Source organism: Battus philenor, unplaced genomic scaffold (genome assembly GCF_028537555.1).
Source record: "Battus philenor isolate CCGP_79_NKW_IND1 unplaced genomic scaffold, ilBatPhil1.0.hap1 SCAF_31, whole genome shotgun sequence".
NCBI classification, from domain to species: domain Eukaryota; kingdom Metazoa; phylum Arthropoda; class Insecta; order Lepidoptera; family Papilionidae; genus Battus; species Battus philenor.
Window position 1 is genome coordinate 203,150 of NW_027181695.1, and position 24,918 is coordinate 228,067.

Below are 24,918 nucleotides of genomic sequence, written 5' to 3' on the forward strand. Positions count from 1 at the left end.
ACGTCTCTAATATCAATTTAAGAAGAAAAATGAGACTTTCTCAGAAAATCTTGAAGCGAAAATCAACATCAGGTGTTTCGTTTATACTGCTTGAAATTTGAAGTTGTCTTTTTAATATTTTTTTATTAAAAGCAATCAAAAATGAAAACTAAGACGGATGTTTTAATCGACCAGCGGAATAATCTCCACCTAGCGTTACACTGATACGGCATAAATTTAAAGAGTTCAAAGTTACGTTACGTCTCTAATATCAATTTCAAGAGTAAATTAAGACATTCTTAGAAAAGCTTGAAGCGCAAATCAACATCAGGTGTTTCGTTTATACTGCTTGAAATAGGAGTCGCCTTTTTAATATTTTTTTATTAAAAGCAATCAAAACTGAAATTTGAGACTAATGTATTAATCGACCAGCGGGAAAATCTCAACCTAGCGTTACCTTGATACGGCATAGATTTAAAAATTTAAAAGTTAGATTACGTCTCTGATATCAATTTCAGAAAAAAATGAGACATTTTTACGAAATCTTGAAGTGCAAAACAACATCAGTTGTTTCGTATATACTGCTTGAAATTTGCAGTTGTCTTTTTAATATTTTTTTATTAAAAGCAATCAAAAATGAAAACTAAGACGGATGTATTAATCTACCAGCGGAAAAATCTCCACCCAGCGCTACATTGATACTGCATAGATTTAAAAATTTAAAAGTTAGGTTACGTCTATAATAACAATTTCAGAAGAAAAATGAGACATTCTTACGAAATCTTGAAGTGGAAATCAACATCAGGTGTTTCGTTTATGCTGTATGAGGTAAGATTTTTAATTGTATAATTTTGGAGTAAAAAAGTCATAAAAGAAAATTATGACGAATTTATTATCGGACTAGCGGAAACTTCTCCACACAGCGTTACATTCATACGGCACAGATTTAAAAATTTAAAAGTTAGATTACGTCTCTAATATAAATTTTAGAAGAAAAATGAGACATTCATAGGAATTCTTGAAGCTCAAAAACATATCAGGTGTTTCGTATTTACTGCTTGAAATTTGCAGTTGTCTTTTTAATAGTTTTTTTATTAAAAGCATTCAGAAATGGAAATTAAGACAAATCTATTAATCGACCAGCGGAAAAATCTCCACCTAGCGTTACATTGATACTGCATAGATTTAAAAATTTACGAGTGCGGTTATGTCTCTAATATCAATTTAGGAAGAAAATGAGACTTTCTTAGAAAATCTTGAAACGAAAATCAACATAAGGTGTTTCGTATATACTGCTTGAAATTTGAAGTTTTCTTTTTAATATTTTTTTATTAAAAGCAATCAAAAATGAAAACTAAGACGGATGTATTAATCTACCAGCGGAAAAATCTCCACCCAGCGCTACATTGATACTGCATAGATTTAAAAATTTAAAAGTTAGGTTACGTCTATAATAACAATTTCAGAAGAAAAATGAGACATTCTTACGAAATCTTGAAGTGGAAATCAACATCAGGTGTTTCGTTTATGCTGTATGAGGTAAGATTTTTAATTGTATAATTTTGGAGTAAAAAAGTCATAAAAGAAAATTATGACGAATTTATTATCGGACTAGCGGAAACTTCTCCACACAGCGTTACATTCATACGGCACAGATTTAAAAATTTAAAAGTTAGATTACGTCTCTAATATAAATTTTAGAAGAAAAATGAGACATTCATAGGAATTCTTGAAGCTCAAAAACATATCAGGTGTTTCGTATTTACTGCTTGAAATTTGCAGTTGTCTTTTTAATAGTTTTTTTATTAAAAGCATTCAGAAATGGAAATTAAGACAAATCTATTAATCGACCAGCGGAAAAATCTCCACCTAGCGTTACATTGATACTGCATAGATTTAAAAATTTACGAGTGCGGTTATGTCTCTAATATCAATTTAGGAAGAAAATGAGACTTTCTTAGAAAATCTTGAAGCGAAAATCAACATCAGGTGTTTCGTTTATACTGCTTGAAATTTGAAGTTGTCTTTTTAATATTTTTTTATTAAAAGCAATCAAAAATGAAAACTAAGACGGATGTTTTAATCGACCAGCGGAATAATCTCCACCTAGCGTTACACTGATACGGCATAAATTTAAAGAGTTCAAAGTTACGTTACGTCTCTAATATCAATTTCAAGAGTAAATTAAGACATTCTTAGAAAAGCTTGAAGCGCAAATCAACATCAGGTGTTTCGTTTATACTGCTTGAAATAGGAGTCGCCTTTTTAATATTTTTTTATTAAAAGCAATCAAAACTGAAATTTGAGACTAATGTATTAATCGACCAGCGGGAAAATCTCAACCTAGCGTTACCTTGATACGGCATAGATTTAAAAATTTAAAAGTTAGATTACGTCTCTGATATCAATTTCAGAAAAAAATGAGACATTTTTACGAAATCTTGAAGTGCAAAACAACATCAGTTGTTTCGTATATACTGCTTGAAATTTGCAGTTGTCTTTTTAATATTTTTTTATTAAAAGCAATCAAAAATGAAAACTAAGACGGATGTATTAATCTACCAGCGGAAAAATCTCCACCCAGCGCTACATTGATACTGCATAGATTTAAAAATTTAAAAGTTAGGTTACGTCTATAATAACAATTTCAGAAGAAAAATGAGACATTCTTACGAAATCTTGAAGTGGAAATCAACATCAGGTGTTTCGTTTATGCTGTATGAGGTAAGATTTTTAATTGTATAATTTTGGAGTAAAAAAGTCATAAAAGAAAATTATGACGAATTTATTATCGGACTAGCGGAAACTTCTCCACACAGCGTTACATTCATACGGCACAGATTTAAAAATTTAAAAGTTAGATTACGTCTCTAATATAAATTTTAGAAGAAAAATGAGACATTCATAGGAATTCTTGAAGCTCAAAAACATATCAGGTGTTTCGTATTTACTGCTTGAAATTTGCAGTTGTCTTTTTAATAGTTTTTTTATTAAAAGCATTCAGAAATGGAAATTAAGACAAATCTATTAATCGACCAGCGGAAAAATCTCCACCTAGCGTTACATTGATACTGCATAGATTTAAAAATTTACGAGTGCGGTTATGTCTCTAATATCAATTTAGGAAGAAAATGAGACTTTCTTAGAAAATCTTGAAACGAAAATCAACATAAGGTGTTTCGTATATACTGCTTGAAATTTGAAGTTTTCTTTTTAATATTTTTTTATTAAAAGCAATCAAAAATGAAAACTAAGACGGATGTATTAATCTACCAGCGGAAAAATCTCCACCCAGCGCTACATTGATACTGCATAGATTTAAAAATTTAAAAGTTAGGTTACGTCTATAATAACAATTTCAGAAGAAAAATGAGACATTCTTACGAAATCTTGAAGTGGAAATCAACATCAGGTGTTTCGTTTATGCTGTATGAGGTAAGATTTTTAATTGTATAATTTTGGAGTAAAAAAGTCATAAAAGAAAATTATGACGAATTTATTATCGGACTAGCGGAAACTTCTCCACACAGCGTTACATTCATACGGCACAGATTTAAAAATTTAAAAGTTAGATTACGTCTCTAATATAAATTTTAGAAGAAAAATGAGACATTCATAGGAATTCTTGAAGCTCAAAAACATATCAGGTGTTTCGTATTTACTGCTTGAAATTTGCAGTTGTCTTTTTAATAGTTTTTTTATTAAAAGCATTCAGAAATGGAAATTAAGACAAATCTATTAATCGACCAGCGGAAAAATCTCCACCTAGCGTTACATTGATACTGCATAGATTTAAAAATTTACGAGTGCGGTTATGTCTCTAATATCAATTTAGGAAGAAAATGAGACTTTCTTAGAAAATCTTGAAGCGAAAATCAACATCAGGTGTTTCGTTTATACTGCTTGAAATTTGAAGTTGTCTTTTTAATATTTTTTTATTAAAAGCAATCAAAAATGAAAACTAAGACGGATGTTTTAATCGACCAGCGGAATAATCTCCACCTAGCGTTACACTGATACGGCATAAATTTAAAGAGTTCAAAGTTACGTTACGTCTCTAATATCAATTTCAAGAGTAAATTAAGACATTCTTAGAAAAGCTTGAAGCGCAAATCAACATCAGGTGTTTCGTTTATACTGCTTGAAATAGGAGTCGCCTTTTTAATATTTTTTTATTAAAAGCAATCAAAACTGAAATTTGAGACTAATGTATTAATCGACCAGCGGGAAAATCTCAACCTAGCGTTACCTTGATACGGCATAGATTTAAAAATTTAAAAGTTAGATTACGTCTCTGATATCAATTTCAGAAAAAAATGAGACATTTTTACGAAATCTTGAAGTGCAAAACAACATCAGTTGTTTCGTATATACTGCTTGAAATTTGCAGTTGTCTTTTTAATATTTTTTTATTAAAAGCAATCAAAAATGGAAATTAAGACAAATCTATTAATCGACCAGCGGAAAAATCTCCACCTAGCGTTACATTGATACTGCATAGATTTAAAAATTTACGAGTGCGGTTATGTCTCTAATATCAATTTAGGAAGAAAATGAGACTTTCTTAGAAAATCTTGAAACGAAAATCAACATAAGGTGTTTCGTATATACTGCTTGAAATTTGAAGTTTTCTTTTTAATATTTTTATATTAAATGCAATCAAAACTGAAAACTAAGACGAATGTATTAATCGAACAGCGCAAATATCTCCACCTAGCGTTACATTGATACGGCATAGATTTAAAAATTTAAAAGTTAGGTTACATGTCTAATATCAATTTCAGGAGTAAATAAAGACTTTCTTAGAAAATCTTGAAGCGAAAATAACCATCAGGTGTTACGTTTATACTGCACGAAATTTGAAGTAGTCTCTTTAATATTTTTTATTAAAAGCAATCAAAAATGGAAACTAAGACGAATGTATTAATCGACCAGCGGAAAAATCTCCAACTAGCGTTACATTGATACTGCATAGATTTAAAAATTTAAAAGTTAGGTTACGTCTCTAATATCAATTTCAAGAGTAAATTAAGACTTTCTTAGAAAATCTTGAAGCGAAAATCAGCATCAGGTGTTTCGTTTATACTGCTTAAAATTTGAAGTAGTCTCTTTAATATTTTTTATTAAAAGCAATCAAAACTGAAAACTAAGACGAATGTATTAATCGAACAGCGCAAATATCTCCACCTAGCGTTACATTGATACGGCATAGATTTAAAAATTTGAAAGTTAGGTTACATGTCTAATATCAATTTCAGGAGTAAATAAAGACTTTCTTAGAAAATCTTGAAGCGAAAATAACCATCAGGTGTTACGTTTATACTGCACGAAATTTGAAGTAGTCTCTTTAATATCTTTTATTAAAAGCAATCAAAACTGAAAACTAAGACGAATGTATTAATCGACCAGCGGATTAAGAGTTAGGTTACGTCTCACATATCAATTTAGGAAGAAAAATGAGTCTTTCTTAGGAAATCTTGAAGTGCAAACCAACATCAGGTGTTTCGTATATACTGCACGAAATTTGAAGTTGTCTTTTTAATATTTTTTATTAAAAGCAATCAAAACTGAAATTTAAGACGAATGTACTAATTGATTAGCGAAAAATCTCCACCTAGCGTTACATTGATAGGGCATAGATTTAAAAATTTAAAAGTTATGTTACGTCTCTAATATCCATTTTAGAAGAAAAATAAAACATTCTTAGGAAATCTTGAAGCGAAAATCAACATCAGGTGTTTCGTTTATACTGCTTGAAATTTGAAGTTGTCTTCTTAATATTTTGTTATTAAAAGCAATCAAAATTGGAAACTAAGACGAATGTATTAACCTACCAGCGGAAAAATCTCCACCCAGCGCTACAACCGTATCAAACGGCATAGATTTAAAAATTTAAGAGTTAGGATACGTCTCTAATATCAATTTTAGAAGAGAAATGAGACATTCATAGGAAATCTTGAAGCGAAAATAACCATCAGGTGTTTCGTATACACTGCATGAAGTTTGAAGTTGTATTTTTACTATTTTTATTAAAAGCAATCAAAAATGAAACCTAAGACAAATGTATTAATCGACCAGCGAAAAAATCTCCACCTAGCGTTACATTGATACTGCATATATTCAAAAATTTAAAAAATACGTTACGTCTCCAATATCAATTTAGGAAGAAAAATGAGACTTTCTCAGAAAATCTTGAAGCGCAAATCAACATCAGGTGTTTCGTATATTCTGCATGAAATTTGAAGTTGTCTTTTTAATATTTTTTTTATTAAAAGCAATCAAAAATGAAAACTAATACGAATGTATTAATCGGCCAGCGGAAATATTTCCACCTAGCGATACACTGATACGGCATAAATTTAAAAATTTAAAACTTAGGTTACGTCTCTAATATCAATTTTAGAAGAAAAATGAGACATTCTTTTGAAATCTTGATGCGAAAATCAATATCAGGTGTTTCGTTTATACTGTTTGAAATTTGAAGTTGTCTTTTTAATATTTTTTTATTAAAAGCGATAAAAACTGAAAACTAAGACGATTGTATTAATCGACCAGCGGAAAAATCTCCACCTAGCGTTACATTGGTACGGCATAGATTTAAAAATTTAAAAGTTAGGTTACGTCACTAATATCAATTTCAGAAGAAAAATGAGACATTCTTAGGAAATCTTGAAGCGAAAATCAACATCATATATTTTAAAATCAGATTTTGCGCTTAAAAATTTGTTGCTGCGTCTTATTGGTCTGGTTGCTGGAGTCGTGACGCCTTCCTTCCTGCGGTGCTTGCCCTGGAATTCGAAAAACAATACAGCATTGCTGATTATTTTCAAAATAAATATATATCACATAAATATAATCTTTTAATATTTTTTTATATCGCTTACACTGTTGTCCAAGAGATATTTGCAGATTAGATTAGAGGGCACTTTGTCTAAGACCTTTTTTAAGGTGGAGAAGCTCGAGGGCTCCTTAGGAAGCCTCAACTTGGTCAGCTTGTGATGTGTTACATCTTTGCCCTCTATTATTAACTCAATGAATATTTAAATTACAAGAATCCTGTAAGTACATTTAGTCTATATCTGACAGAGTGTACATACATAAGTCACAATTATTATTTAAAAAAAAAGTGTTGTTGAGTTTCCTGTTCATCTCGACAATAACATGACACCTTGCAAATCAGAGTAGAGCCAAATATATAAAAAAATAATTGATCATCAATAAGAGACCTGATAAAAGTTCCAATATTGAGTAAATTAACTTTATCTTTATTTTTAAGTCATTGTTTCACATGGATTTTCATTCTTATAATATGTTCGACAGATCAAGTAAGTTAAGCTAATTTACTTGATCGGTCACAGGTACTCCGACGGCTTGCAGCTTTTAAAAGTCAATAGGTCAAAAGCGATCATCACTTTACTGAAAAGAAATGTGGAAAAAAAATTAAGAGAAAACATAGGGCCAGCTTACTAGTGGATAATAAAATCTCTGATAGCCTATTAGGAATTTATGATAATAAATGAAACGGATTCGGAGCCTTAGAAACACGCAGTGTCGTGGGGGGTCGAATCGAAGAAAAATGTCATCGGATACTTTAGCTGTCAGATAGCGTTACATTGTCTTAACTTTGTAATGGGCTCTTAATAAGATAAAAAGAATAGCAATTATCTTGTTTACTTGTAACTGTAATTTAATTTTTCCATTTTGTTATTCATATATGTATATAGAGCGCTTCATACAGCATAATGAACAAAATATTTATTACACGATATAACGTAAGGGCTAGTAAAAAGTATTGGTCCGTCGTTTCCGAATTAAAAAAAATGATACAACGTATTTCAAAGAGGTCACTTTATTTATTGATGACATTTTTATATTTCTAACTGATCTAAATAGCGTCAAACTCGGGAAATTTAAAGTAACTGGAAGTTAAAAAAATTATGAAAAAAATCTGACCATCCCGGAAATTTAAGACGAATCGTCTGACTCGAAGTTCAAAAATAATTACAAGTTCAAAAAAAAAACAAACTGTCAAACGCGGGAAATTCAATGCGACTTGTCCAATGCGCGAAGTATAAAAGTAATATATATCCACATATGTTATATATATTTATATATATAAATTAACAAAGTAATAACATGCGAACTTCAAAAGTTAATTGTAAGAAAAAACAGGTAACAACAAATAAAATGGACAACCCACAAGGACATCATGCCCCGTGCGAGTTGTCTTTTCCTGTCATTATTGACTCATGTTTTGCACCTGTTTTACTACACGCGCACTCGCTGATCAACTAATAAAAAACACCGGCTGCCAATCTAAGAACGTTCCACATAACATGCAATAAAATAAGGATATTCGCAATTGCATTCAAATAAATAAACAATAATTTCGCAAATATATGTAGAGGTGTCCGCAAGTGCAGTCAAACAAAATTTCAATGTTTCGTCACCGCGCTGTGACATGACGCTCGTACTGCCGTTGTATTGTGCTGTAATGCCTTAATTAAAGTTCTCATTGTAAAAATTGACGATGCGCAGTTGCGACGTACTTGCAAAATAACAAAAACCAAACTCATGTTATTTACTAACTAAAAGTGACAAATTTTTTTGCGAGCTTGGGATTCGCGAAAGCATTTTCTTTTCAAACAATTCGTTAATTAGATTGCGAGAAGAGGGGTTTCAATTCACAAGCCGAACTGCTTATTATAACTTGGGCTGAACATAACAAACATCTCTAAAGGCAACAAAATATACCGATTAGTTCCATAATAATGCACAGTTGTATTGGGACATCTTGAATTTATGAGTTTTGAGGAGATTTAATGACTTATTATTTTAAAAAAGACAAATTACTCTTTACTGTACACGTTAGAAAATATATATATTGGCAGTCTTTATCATATGGCGCAATTTTTTTCAGACCATCATAGTATGGAAATAGACAAGTATCTGGTATTTAGGTGCGCACGCACGCACGCACACGCACACGCACACGTACACGCACACGCACACACACACACACACACACGTATTATTCTGTTCAACTAATTATATTCGAAATCAGTCACATGCACTTTCCGCTTCTCCTACGGCTGATAGACACTCCCAGTGCAAGGCATTGTCTTCCCCCCAGTGACCGGTGCAGCGCTGTCCGCTATCAGGTCAATTTCGATTTTAACTTTCTCAAATAGCATACAAGTATTTATTGATCTTCTTTTTGAGTACGTACAAAAGACAATAAATAATAGGACAATTTAAATTGACCACTTATGTACGAAATCCAGTAAGTTTAGCCACAAAGGTTGCTAATATCAAAGTTTTTAATTTCTTTTTATCTCTAGTTCAACTGCATAATGTTTATGGCAGTGATAAGCGACGTGACAAGTGTTAACTGTAGTGGGCTGATGATCTGTGCCCGTGTAAGCTGCTGCGTTCCGAGCACCGGCTGCACCTGGACACACTGCGCTTGAACTGGAACTGTCTGAGCGGTCGCCCCGGCTGATTTCGCCTTGCCTCCGGACACCTTAGCGCCACTAATCATCTGCGGAGCGACAACTATGTTATTAACGCATTTGGATCGTAATAGAAATGGATTTAAATAACACACACGCACACACGCACGCACGATCTTTATCTTGTGTATTTACGTCCATTTCTGTTAAAATGTCAAATAATCACGAATAATATAAAATATAAATAATACCTGGTCTAGCATAAACTTACGTTACAAAAAAAATATCCGATAATAGCTAAAAAACAACTTTATGCTAAAGTTTTATATGTGATTATGTAGAGTGAAAAGGATATGTTAATATACTAAACTAGTTATTCAATGTGTCCACCCTTAGCTTTGACGCACGCTTTTAGACGATAGGGCCATTCGTCGATGGATTTACAAACGGTTTCCATTGGAAACTCGGTCACTGCTGCCTCCAAAGATTTCTTGAACGACTCAATATTTTGGGTGATGATTAGAGCAGGTTTTCAGTTTTGATTGCTTTTAATAAAAAATATTAAAAAGACTACTTCATATTTCAAGCAGTATAAAGGAAACTAATGATGTTGATCTTCGCTTCAAGATTTTCTAAGAATGTCTCATTTTCTTCTGAAATTGATATTAGAGACGTAACCTAGCTTTTAAATTTTAAAATCTATGCCGTATCAATGTAACGCTAGGTGAAGATTTTTCCGCTGGTCGATTAATACATTCGTCTTAGTTTTCATTTTTGATTGCTTTTAATAAAAAATATTAAAAAGACAAATTCTATTTCAATCAGCATAAACGAAACACCTGATGTTGATTTTCGCTTCAAGATTTTTTGAGAAAGTCTCATTTTTCTTCCAAAATTGATACAAGAGACGTAACCTAACTTTTAAATTTTTAAATCTATGCAGTATTAATATAACGCTGTGGGGAGATTCTTCCGCTGGTCGATTAATACATTCGTCATAGTTTTTTTTTTGATTGCTTCTAATAAAAAAATATTTAAAAAAAAACTTCAAATTTCATGCAGTATAATCGAAACACCTGATGTTGATTTTCGGTTCAAGATTTTCTAAGAAAGTCTTAATTTTCCCCTAAAATTGATATTAGAAACGTAACCTTACTCTTAAATTTTTAAATCTATGCAGTATCAATGTAACGCTAGGTGGAGATTTTTCCGCTGGTCGATTAAGAGACTTGTCTTAATTTCCATTTTTAAATGCTTTTAAATAAAAAAAATATTAAAAAGACAACTTCAAATTTTAAGCAGTATAAACGAAACACCTGATGTTGTTTTGCGCTTCAAGATTTTCTATGAAAGTCTCATTTTCTTCTGAAATTGATATTAGAGACGTAACCTAACTCTTAAATTTTTAAATCAATGCAGTATCAATGTAACGCTAGTTGGAGATTTTTCCGCTGGTCGATTAATACATTCGTCTTAGTTTTCAGTTTTGATTGCTTTTAATAAAAAAATCCTAAAAAGACAACTTCAGATTTCAAGCAGTATAAACGAAACACCTGATGGTTATTTTCGCTTCAAGATTTTCTGAGAAAGTCTCATTTTTCTTCCTAAATTGATATGAGAGACGTAACCTAACTTTTGAATTTTATAATCTGTGCCGTATCAATGTAACGCTAGGTGGAGAAGTTTCTGCTAGTCCGATAATAAATTCGTCATAATTTTCTTTTATGACTTTTTTACTCCAAAATTATTTAATTAAAAATCTTACCTCATACAGCATAAACGAAACACCTGATGTTGATTTCCACTTCAAGATTTTGTAAGAATGTCTCATTGTTCTTCTAAAATTGATATTAGAGACGTAACCTAACTTTTAAATTTTTAAATCTATGCAGTATCAATGTAGCGCTGGGTGGAGATTTTTCCGCTGGTAGATTAATACATCCGTCTTAGTTTTCATTTTTGATTGCTTTTAATAAAAAAATATTAAAAAGACAACTTCAAAATTCAAACAGTATAAACGAAACACCTGATATTGATTTTCGCATCAAGATTTCAAAAGAATGTCTCATTTTTCTTCTAAAATTGATATTAGAGACGTAATCTAACTTTTAAATTTTTAAATTTATGCCGTATCAGTGTATCGCTAGGTGGAAATATTTCCGCTGGCCGATTAAAACATTCGTATTAGTTTTCATTTTTGATTGCTTTTAATAAAAAAAATATATTAAAAAGACACCTTTAAATTTCATGCAGAATATACGAAACACCTGATGTTGATTTTCGCTTCAAGATTTCCTAATTATGTCTCATTTTTCTTCTAAAATTAATATTAGAGACGTAATCTAACTTTTTAATTTTTAAATCTATGCCGTATCAATGTAACGCTAGGTGGAGATTTTCCGGCTGGTCGGTTAATACACTCGTCTTAAATTTCAGTTTTAATTGCTTTTAGTAAAAAAATATTAAAAAGACAACTTAAAATTTCATGCAGTATATACGAAACACCTGATGTTGATTTTCGCTTCAAGATTTCCTAATTATGTTTTATTTTTCTTCTAAAATTGATATCAGAGACGTAATCTAACTTTTAAATTTTTTAATCTATGCCGTATCAATGTAACGCTTGGTGGAGATTTTTCCGCTGGCCGATTAATACATTCGTCTTTATTTCGATTTTTGATTGCTTTTAATATAAAAAATATAAAAAAGACAACTTTAAATTTCAAGCAGTATAAACGAAACACCTGATGTTGATTTTCGCTTCAAGATTTCCTAAGTATGTCTCATTTTTCTTCTGAAATTGATATTAGAGACGTAACCTAACTTTTAAATTTTTAAATCTATGCCGTACTAATGTAACGCTAGGTGGAGATTTTTCCGCTGGTCATTTAATAGATTTGTCTTAATTTCCATTTTTAAATGCTTTTAATAAAAAAATATTAAAAAAGAAACTTCAAATTTCAAGCAGCATAAAAGAAAAACCTGATGTTGATTTTCGCTTTAAGATTTTTAAAGAAAGTCTTATTTTCTACTGAATTTGATATAAGAGACGTAACCTAACTCTTAAATTTTTAAATCAATGCAGTATCAATGTAACGCCAGGTGAAGATTTTTTAGCTGGTCGGTTAATACATTCGTCTTAGTTTTAATTTTTGATTGCTTTTACTAAAAAAATTAAAAAAAAAAAACTTCAAATTTCAAGCAGTATAAACGAAACACCTGATGTTGATTTTCGCTTCAAGATTTCCTAAGTATGTCTCATTTTTCTTCTGAAATTGATATTAGAGACGTAACCTAACTTTTAAATTTTTTAATCTATGCCGTACTAATGTAACGCTAGGTGGAGATTTTTCCGCTGGTCGATTAATAGATTTGTCTTAATTTCCATTTTTAAATGCTTTTAATAAAAACAATATTAAAAAAGAAACTTCAAATTTCAAGCAGCATAAAAGAAAAACCTGATGTTGATTTTCGCTTTAAGATTTTTAAAGAAAGTCTTATTTTCTACTGAATTTGATATAAGAGACGTAACCTAACTCTTAAATTTTTAAATCAATGCAGTATCAATGTAACGCCAGGTGAAGATTTTTCCGCTGGTCGGTTAATACATTCGTCTTAGTTTTCAGTTTTGATTGCTTTTAATGAAAAATATTAAAGAGACAACTTCAAAATTCGTGCAGTATATACGAAACACCTGATGTTGATTTTCGCTTCAAGATTTCCTAAGTATGTCTCATTTTTCTTCTGAAATTGATATTAGAGACGTAACCTAACTTTTAAATTTTTAAATCTATGCCGTACTAATGTAACGCTAGGTGGAGATTTTTCCGCTGGTCGATTAATAGATTTGTCTTAATTTCCATTTTTAAATGCTTTTAATAAAAAAATATTAAAAAAGAAACTTCAAATTTCAAGCAGCATAAAAGAAAAACCTGATGTTGATTTTCGCTTTAAGATTTTTAAAAAAAAGTCTTATTTTCTACTGAATTTGATATAAGAGACGTAACCTAACTCTTAAATTTTTAAATCAATGCAGTACCAATTTAACGCTAGATGGAGATTTTTCCGCTGGTCGGTTAATACACTCGTCTTAAATTTCAGTTTTTATTGCTTTTAATAAAAAATATTAAAAAGAAAACTTCGAATTTCAAGCAATATATACGAAACACCTGATGTTGATTTTCGCTTCAAGATTTCCTAAGAATGTCTCATTTTTCTTCTGAATTTGATATTAGAGACGTAACCTAACTTTTAAATTTTTAAATCTATGTCGTATCAATGTAACGCTAGGTAGAGATTTTTCCGCTGGTCGGTTAATACATTCGTCTCAATTTTGATTTTTGATTGCTTTTAAATAAAAAAATATTAAAAAGACAACTTCAAACTTCAAGCAGTATAAACGAAACTCCTGATGTTGTTTTGAGCTTCAAGATTTTCTAAGAAAGTCTCATTTTATTCTGAAATTGATATTAGAGACGTAACCTAACTAGTAAAGTTTTAAATCTATGCCGTATCAAGATAATGCTAGGTGGAGATATTTCCGCTGGTCGATTAATAAATTCGTCTTAAATTTCAGCTTTAATTGCTTTTAATAAAAAAATATTAAAAAGACAACTTCAAATTTCATGCAGTATATACGAAACACTTGATGTTGTTTTGCGCTTCAAGATTTTCTAAGAAAGTCTCATTTTTCTTCCTAAATCTCATCTAAAATTTTGACCTAATTTTAAAAAATAATAATTTAAACCATAAGTAGATAAATTAGGTATAAATCATATTAAACATAAAAAATTTCTTAAACTATAAGTTTTTAAAAATTTATTCACAGAAATAATTTTTATATTTCTAATTAAATATCCTATTAAAAATCCTAATATTCTTACATAAATTACTATTATTTTGATATTAAAAGGTAAATAAATTATATAAGGATAATTAAAAATTAATCAACTTAACATTCTTCCTACTACTAGTCTTATTCCTAATAATATAAATATTCTCTATAATATTGTATAATCTTCATCATATAAATTATAAACTACTAATAAATTTTAATCATTAATTATTAAATAAAATAATAAACGAATAGTATAAAATATAGTTAAACCAGTAGAAAAATAATATAAAAAAAAATTATATATTTAAATTTCTTATACTAACCATTTCTAAAATTAAATCCTTTGAATAAAATCCAGCTAAAAAAGGAATACCACATAAAGCTAAATTAGAAATATTTAAACATAAAGAAGTTAAAGGAATATAAAATCTAATTCCACCTATATAACGAATATCTTGAATATCATTTATTATATGAATAATAACACCCGCACATATAAATAATAAAGCCTTAAACATAGCATGAGTTAGTAAATGAAAAAAAGCTAAATCAGCTAATCCTATTCTTAAAATTCTTATTATTAATCCTAATTGTCTTAAAGTAGATAAAGCAATAATTTTTTTTAAATCAAATTCATAATTAGCAGAAATACCAGCCATAAATATAGTTAATCTTGATAAAACTAATAAAAACTTTAAAAAAATTATATGAACTAATATCACATTAAATCGAATTAATAAATAAACTCCAGCAGTAACTAAAGTAGAAGAATGAACTAAAGCCGATACTGGAGTGGGGGCTGCTATTGCCGCAGGTAATCAAGATCTAAAAGGAATCTGGGCTCTCTTTGTTATAGCTGCAATAATTAATAAAAATCTAATAAATTTTATTATAAAATCATTATTTATAAAATTCAAATAAAAAATATAATTTCATCTTCCATAATTTATTATTCAAGCAATAACCATTAAAATTATTACATCTCCAATACGATTAGATAAAGCCGTTAACATTCCTGCATTATAAGACTTAATATTTTGATAATAAATTACCAAACAATATGAAACTAAACCTAACCCATCTCATCCTAAAAAAATTCTAATTATATTAGGTCTAATAATTAATAAAACTATTGATAATACAAATAATAAAACTAAAATAATAAATCGATTTAAATTTAACTCAGAATGTATATATTTTCCTCTATAATAAATTACAGAAGAAGAAATTATTAAAACAAATATTAAAAATAATAAAGATATTCAATCCAATAAAATAGACATTACTACTCTTATAGACCTAAAAGAAATAATTTCTCACTCTAAAAATAAAGTTAAATTCTCCATAATAAAATATATTATAAAAAAAAACTTATTATTCTAAAAAAAAATAAAAAAAATCTAATAAAACAAATAAAATATCTTTTAATGATTTAAAATGAAATTTCATATTTTTGACTCCACAAATCAATATTTTATATTAAATTATTTAAATAAAATCAAATAAAAAAATAATCAATTTTTAAAACTAAAATATTAAGAGGTAATCAATGTAATATTAATATTAAATATTCCCGTGATACCCCTGTGTAAAATCTAAAAATTCCTAAATTATATTTTCCATATTGCGTATAAGAATATAAATATAATCTATAACCAGCTCTAAAAAAAGAAATTATAATCAAAGTAATTATTGATAATCAAGATCATCCTACTACTCTATTAATTAATCTAATCTCTCCTATTAAATTTATTGAAGGTGGGGCTGCTGTATTTGAAGATATTAGTAAAAATCATCATAATCTTATCGAAGGTATAAAATTTATTATCCCCTTGATATATATCTTATTGATATATAATCTTCGTCTTTGTAAACGCTCATAATTAATATTAGCTAAACAAAATATTCCCGAAGAACATAAACCATGACCAATTATTATAATATAAGAACCCACATAACCTCAATAATTTATAGGTATAATACCGCAAATCACTAATCTTATATGAGCTACTGACGAATAAAAGATTTTATATCAACTTGTCAAAAACAATTTAATCTAATAAACAAACCACCTAATAATCTAATAACTACTCAAATAAAATTAAATTTTATTCCAATTTTTTGGAAAAGAATTATAATTCGTAAAAGTCCATAACCTCCTAATTTTAGTATAATTCCAGCTAAAATTATTGAACCTGAAACCGGAGCTTCTCCATGAGCCTTAGGAAGTCATAAATGAACAAAATATATAGGTATCTTTACTAAAAAAGCTAAAATTATAGATAAATATAATAAAAAATAATCTATTCTAAAAAATTTATAAAAATATATAATTATATAATTTAAGTTATGGAAAATAAAAAAAAATCCTATTGTAATAATACTGCTATATAAAAAAGCCGCCAGATGTGAAAGTTCCCGCGGACGTCGTCACAACGTTTAACCTTTCGTTTGTCTCGCCCACTCGTCTCGCTCACTCGCACGGCGTGCACGATACGCGCTCTTGCTTGCTCTTGGCAGGTAGCCAAGACGCGCAGCACGTGCGCCCGCGGCTGTTGGAGTTCCAGAGAGTCGGATTTGAGCCATGGTTCGATGCGCAACCGCGCGTAGGCGAATTATTCATTTTCCGCGCACAAATTGTTTTAATAATTAAATAAACGTTTTTCCACATCACACTGGCGCCCAACCCGTGGCCTACACGCTAATTATCGACGAAATCGCGTATTCAACCGTTCGCCATCTTAGCGTCGTAGAAGAATCCCTTCGAAAATTTAACAATTGTGCGTTATCGGAGTGAATTTCGTCAGTAGTTTGCATCTGTTGTTTGCGATGCCGCGTCGCAAGGCGCCAGGCGTCCGTAACAACGTCGAGGATGAGGACTCGGACAGGTTCATGACCGAGGGGCAGCTATCGTCGTTAATGGCGGCGTTCGCCAAGGCTCAAGCGGAGTCAAACCGCCAGCTAATCGAGAGTCTTTTGCTGCGATCGCCGGCCTTCACCACAGGAGCGCCCTCGACATCACCATCGCCATCGTCGTCTTCGGCTCATCCGTCTCCGTCGGGAAACTTCGCCGGTTGCACGGCTCGTTTCAAATTAACACGAGAAAGTGTACAAAGCGATCAGCGAGCAGGGAGTGCGGGATTGCGCGCGCGTGCGACGTGCAACGCCGCCGCCGCCGCCGCCGTCGTCGCTGTACCTGCTATGGTAAGCGCAACGAATGCGCCGAATCGAGGTAAACGGTTTTGTGTTTATTGCAAGAAGAGTGGACATAATCGCGATGAGTGCTCAAGGCTTAAATCTAAAAGTGATCCGCATACAGTTTCGTGTTACGGTTGTGGTATGAAAGGTGTTATTCGTGCTAATTGTGTTAACTGTAATACAAAAAATACGGACACTAAGGATTCGTTCTTTTCATGCGATTTTATGTCAACAAATAGGCATTTATATTCCAAAACCGAGGCATCGCAATGTCAAGCCCATGTTTCTTTTGATTGTAATACTGTTTTTTTAAATTCTGTTTGTAATGTATATGATGTGCCTGATGCGCAGTCAGTGGATAACTCGCGTACCGAGCGCTTGCGTCCGGATGTTTGTACCAAAGGCCGTCCAATTTTGGACATAGAGATTTTTGGCTGTCGCGGTACCGGTCTATTAGACACGGCGGCTAAACGTAGCGTTGCCGGATCAACGCTGTACTCCTTGTTGCTTAAGTTAGGGCAGCCGATGCGTAGTAGCGTCATGACTGTGAAACTTGCTGACGGTGTAGTGCGTGACGTGACAGTCAGACTGGTGGACGTTGTGGTGATGCTCGCGGGCGCATCAATACCTATCACATTTATTATTTTTCCAGATGCAGTTAACAATGAAACATTGCTAGGCATTGATTTTATACGTAAAGCTGGTTTGGTTATTGATATTTTTAATGAAACGTGGTTCACAGCTGATCAACCTCAGGTCATTCACCCCTTGCGTTGTGAGAAATCACGTAACTTCATCGGGTGCGCCTCTGCCGACATGTTGCGTTCGGACGAGGGTATGATGCTGTCACCACCTGAAAGAGCAAGCCTTGCGCAGACATTGCAGGAATACGAGGACATTTTCCGAGAAGGGGGAGGACCGACGTCGTTCGCTGAACACCGCATTGACACCGGCACCCACCCGCCGATCGCCGTCCCGCCGTACCGCCTGACGCCTGCGAAAAAAGTAGTTATGGAGGCTGAAATTAATAAGATGCTGTCGGAGGGTGTCATCGAAGAGTGTGAGTCTCCGTGGGCAGCACCAGCGCTATTGGTACCTAAAAAGGATGGGTCCTACAGATTTTGTGTGGATTATCGCAAATTGAATTCCATCACGAATGTCGACTCCTATCCGCTTCCGGTGATCGACGATCTACTGCAGTATACTGGCAAAAGTTGTTTCATGAGCACCATCGACCTCAAGGCAGGTTACTGGCAGGTTGCTGTCAAGGAAGAGGATCGCGACAAGACCGCCTTCGTGTCACCATTTGGCGTTTTCAGATTCAATCGTATGCCTTTTGGCTTGCGCAACGCTCCAGCGACGTTCCAGCGCCTGATTGACAGGTTTCGTTCGGGGTCTGCTTTGCAAGGCGTGACTATTTTAGGTTACATAGATGACCTCATCGTGATCTCTGAAAACTTTGCTCAGCATCTACGGGATCTTCGAGCTGTTTTCGATCGCCTTCGTATCTTCAGCCTGTGCGCCAAACGAGCTAAATGCGTGTTTGCTAGAGAAAGTGTTAAGTATCTAGGTCACGTGATTTCGTCTCAAGGGCTATCGCCGGACCCTGACAAAATCAGCGCCATTGTCGATATGAACGAGCCGACGAATGTGAAGCACTTGAAATCCTTCTTACAGACGTGCTCGTGGTTCCGCAAGTTCGTGCCGAACTTCGCAAAGGTTGCGCAACCGTTGACTATGCTGACGAAGAAAGATCAGTCTTGGTTGTGGGGCGAAGCTCAAGTCACCGCGTTCTTGGAACTTAAGAAATCACTTACCTCTCCTCCAATCCTCATCCAGCCAGATTATAGTCTTCCTTTTGTGCTTAGGACTGACTCGAGCAGCTATGCTTTAGGTGCAGCTCTCTTGCAGGGGGAGTCGCCGCGCGAGGAGCGTCCGATCGCGTACGCCAGCCGCCTTCTGACTTCGGCGGAACGAAACTACTCAAGCACCGAGCGCGAAGCTCTTGCAGTTGTGTGGGCAATCGAGAAGTTCCGCGGCTACATCGATGGTCATCCCGTGCGCGTCGCCAGCGACCACCAGCCCCTGAAGTGGTTACTAACCTTGAAGTCTTCTGCAGGTAGATTGGTCCGTTGGGCTATGAAGTTGCAGTCTTTCGATCTCCAAGTGGACTACACCCCAGGAAAGGCAAACGTCATCGCAGATTCGCTCAGTCGACCGCCATGCGTTGAGGAGACTCGAGACACTTGTGGCGTCTGTTCGGTGGTGGTTGAAACGCCACGATGGGAGGCAACCGCTCTTCGTGAAGATCAGCTCGCAGATCCTGAAATCGCGAAGATTATCCTGGGCCTGGAGGGAAAGGAAGAAGTGGAGATTTGTAGGTGGACAGATAGAGGTTATCATATGTCAAAGGGGATACTTTACCGATATACGGAAGCAGAAACGGATGAACCGCAGCTTGTTGTACCAGTCAACCGTCGGAAGCAAGTTATGGTTGAATGTCACGACGCTGCAACAGCTGGTCACGGTGGTGTTGATAGGACTTTGCACCGTATTTCCCAGCGGTTCTATATTCCTGGAATGCGTCGTTTTGTAGCGGAGTATCTCAATTCTTGTACTGAATGTCAGCGTTACAAGCCTTCGAATGAGAAGCCTTCAGGCTTGTTGCAGACTCCAGTACCCGCACAGCGCTTCAAAGTTGTAGCAGTAGATTTGTTCGGTCCACTTCCTAAGGGTCCCAAGGGTGAACGTTGGGTCCTTATCGTCGAAGACACCACCAGTAAGTGGGTAGAGCTGTTTGCGCTTACTGAAGCTACTGCTGAAGCTTGTGCTAAGATCTTGATAGAGGTTTTCCTTCGTTTTGGTGTTCCTAGGCGATTAATTTCTGACAATGGTGTCCAATTCGTCGCCGATGTTATGCAGAAAGCCATGTTTGTTTTGGGTGTTAAGCAGAATCTGGTGCCCCTGTATCATCCAGAAGCGAATCCTGTGGAGAGGAAGAACAGGGACCTTAAGGTGCAAATGGCTATCCTCGTGGAAAATCACCATCAAAAATGGCCTGAAGCTCTGCCATTTATTCGTTTCGCTTTAAACACATCGTTGACAAAAGCAACCCAACAGACTCCTGCATACCTGACTTTTGCTCGCGAACTTCGCTCACCAATTGCAGCTCAGACGGACTTGCGTGCAGTTGTCGAAGCGGAGAACTACGTGCCGCAAATCACACCTTATCTGCTAAGACTCGCAGATACTCTCCAGTCCAGCAAAGAAAGTATTGAACACCAACAAGACCTCCGCAAAGCTGTTAAAGATAAAATTCGTAAAATTGATAGTCTCGACGTCGGCGACCTCGTATTGATGAAAACGCCCGTTCTCAGCAACTCTGCAAAAGGTGTCAGCGCTAAGTTCGTACCTAAACGAGACGGGCCTTACGTCGTTCAGAAGAAAGTTAGCCCAACTACGTACCTGTTAGCGTTTCCTGATAAGTCCGACATTACCATTGGGAAGTATCATGTCTCTGACTTAAGACGCTATCATTCGCGAGAGGGTGAATGCACTGTGATTCCTGAGCCTGTGGCTCCAAAACGTCCTCGCGGCCGACCGCGAAAGCTTGTGTCGGTTTGACATGTTGTGAGGTCACTGGTCCTGGTCAAAAGGGGGAGTATGTAATAATACTGCTATATAAAAAAGCCGCCAGATGTGAAAGTTCCCGCGGACGTCGTCACAACGCTTAACCTTTTGTTTGTCTCGCCCACTCGTCTCGCTCACTCGCACGGCGTGCACGATACGCGCTCTTGCTTGCTCTTGGCAGGTAGCCAAGACGCGCAGCACGTGCGCCCGCGGCCGTTGGAGTTCCAGAGAGTCGGATTTGAGCCATGGTTCGATGCGCAACCGCGCGTAGGCGAATTATTCATTTTCCGCGCACAAATTGTTTTAATAATTAAATAAACGTTTTTCCACATCACACTATTAATATAGGCAAAGAAACAAATAAAGTATAAAATAATAAATAAGCTCCTGCTTGAATTCGTTCAGGTTGATAACCTCATCCAATAATTAATAATAAAGTAGGAATTAATCTTCATTCAAAAAATAAATAAAATAAAAATAAATTTATTACACTAAAAATTAAATATAATATAATTAATAAAATTACAACATTGAATAAAAAAAATTTGAGTAAAATTTTATTTTATTCAAATTTTCTCTTGCTATAATTATCAATAAACAAATTCAAATTCTTAGTAAAATTAACCCATATGAAATTAAATCACAACCTATTATATATCTTAAATATCTAAAATATAAATATTAATACTTAAATTTATAAATAAAAATATAATCACTATTATTATTATTTGAACCATTCAAAATATATATTTTAAAAAACATAAAGGAATTATAAAAATTATTATAAATAAAAATTTTATCATTTTTATAATAAATTAAATCTTTGAAAATAATCATTACCATGAGTACGAATTATAGAAACTAAAATTGATAAACCTAAAGCTCCTTCGCATACTGAAAATAATAAAAAAACTATTATTATATAAGTATCATTTCTATATTATTAAAAGTAATAAAAAAAAATCTTAAAACAATAAATTCTAAACTTAATAAAACAATTAATAAATGTTTATGCTAAGAAGCAAAAATTATATTCCCAAAAATAAATATAATTAAAATAACTATTATCATATTTATTATCATTAGTAGTTTTTATAGTTTAAATAAAACATTGGTCTTGTAAATCAAAAATAAGTCTTTTCTTTAAAAACTACAAAGAAAAAGAATTTCTTTATCTATAATCTCCAAAATTATTATTTTTATTAAAATATTCTTTGATATCATTAAAATTTTTATTTCATTAATAATTATATTATTTTCTTTTATTATATTATTTTTAAATCATCCTTTATCAATAGGATTAATAATTCTTATTCGAACTTAATTTACTTGTATATTATCTGGCATATTATTAAACACTTATTGATTTTCTTATATTTTATTCCTAGTATTTTTAGGAGGATTATTAGTTTTATTTATATATGTTTCTAGAATTGCTTCTAATGAAATATTTAACATTAATATTTATTTAAAAATATTTTTCTACTTTTTTCCACTATTATTTTCATTATTTCAATAATATATATATATAATATAAATTGACTTAATTTTTTTTTCAATTATGAAATAAATGATATTCTTAATCCTTATATTTTTTTTAATAATGAAAATAAAATTAACTTATCTAAATTATACAATAATCAAACATATTTTTTAATAACAATAATAATTATTTACTTATTTATTACACTCGTAGCAGTAGTAAAAATTACAAATATTTTTTTTGGCCCACTTCGTTCATCTAATTTCTAATGATAAATAAATTTTTACCCTTACGAAAAACCCATCCTTTACTTAAAATTATTAACGGTTCATTAATTGATCTTCCTTCTCCTTCCAATATTTCTATTTGATGAAATTTTGGGTCTCTTTTAGCTTTATGTCTCATTATTCAAATTTTAACAGGTTTATTTTTAACTATATATTATACAGCAAATATTGAAATAGCATTTTATAGTGTTAATTATATTTGTCGAAATGTAAATTATGGTTGATTAATTCGAACATTACATGCCAATGGAGCTTCTTTTTTTTTATTTGTATTTATTTACATATTGGACGAGGAATTTATTATGAATACTGAGATTTTGAGCGAGTGAAGTGAAAAATGTATTTTTTGCTGACCTCATTGACGTGCGGGAGCCAAGACAAATTGGAATCGATGATTACCCCAAGATTCTTTGCAGATTTGCTAAAAGGTATAATAACGCCATCGTAAAGCAATGGAATAGCAGTGACAGCGCCAAGACGCTTATACATATATGCGCTCCCAATAAGCAAAGCCTGTGACTTTTTCGGGTTTACTACTAGTCCGAATGACTTAGCCCAAGTAGAGATCCGCTCCAGATCGGCATTGATAAGAGCAATAGCATCATCAAGATCAGAGATTTTAAAATGCCGATAGATCTGCAAGTCGTCTGCATAAAGATGGAAGTTAGACAAAATTACAGTGGTGACTGTGTTTATAAAAACGGAAAACAGGAGTGGTGACAGTACACCACCCTGCGGCACACCCGCACCGAGATCGCACCAGTCTGAGGAGACATCATCAGAGTGGATCCGCTGAGAACGACCACGAAGGTAAGACTCAAACCACGCCAAAGCAAGAGGAGAGACGTTAAGAGAGCGAAGAATAGCGAGAAGGACATCTAGGAAGGACTGTTATTACAAATCTTCTTTCAGCTATTCCTTGTTTAGGAACTATATTAGTAAATTGAATTTGAGGAGGATTTGCAGTAGATAATGCTACTTTAACTCGATTTTATTCTTTCCATTTTTTATTTCCTTTTATTATTCTTATATTAACAATAATTCACCTTTTATTCTTACATCAAACAGGATTTAATAATCCATTAGGAATTAATAGTAATTTAGATAAAATTCCTTTTCACCCATTTTTTACATTTAAGGATTTAATTGGATTCATTACTTTAATTTTATTATTAACTCTTTTAACTTTAACTAATCCTTATTTATTAGGAGATCCAGATAATTTTATTCCTGCTAATCCATTAGTAACTCCTATCCATATTCAACCTGAATGATATTTCTTATTCGCTTATGCAATTTTACGATCTATCCCTTATAAATTAGGAGGAGTAATTGCTTTAGTCATATCTATTTTAATTTTAATTATCTTACCATTTACATTTAATAAAAAAATACAAGGAATTCAATTCTATCCTATTAATCAAATTATTTTCTGAATTATAATTATTACTATTTTTTTATTAACTTGAATTGGGGCACGCCCAGTTGAAGACCCTTACATTATTACTGGCCAATTATTAACTATTATATACTTTTCTTATTTTATTATTAATCCTATTATTAACAAATTTTGAGATAACTTAATTTTTAATTAATATTTAAATTAATGAGCTTGTATAAGCATTTGTTTTGAAAACTTAAGAAAGAATACTTATTATATTAATTTATACTAAAAATATTATTTAATTTAAAAAAAATTTTACCCCAATAAAAAATAATAAAAAATTTAACGAAATAGGTAAATAACCTTTTCAAGATAAATATATTAATTTATCATAACGATATCAAGGTAAAGTTCCTCGCACTCAAATAAATAAAAAAAGAAATAAAAACTAATTTTAAATAAAATGTAATCTAAGTCTATAACCCCCTATATATATTAAAATAAATAATAATCTTATGAATAAAATTCTAGAATATTCCGCTAAAAAAATTAAAGCAAATCCCCCTCTTCTATATTCAATATTAAATCCAGATACTAATTCTCTTTCTCCTTCAGCAAAATCAAAAGGAGTTCGATTAGTTTTAGCTAATCTTGATGATATTCAACAT

General features: G+C 32.3%; 1 pseudogene; it reads right to left on the reverse strand.

The window, feature by feature from the left end:
• Positions 1-14,134: 14,134 nt before the first annotated feature.
• Positions 14,135-16,854, reverse strand: LOC137927503 (NADH-ubiquinone oxidoreductase chain 5-like; annotated as a pseudogene).
• Positions 16,855-24,918: the final 8,064 nt, after the last annotated feature.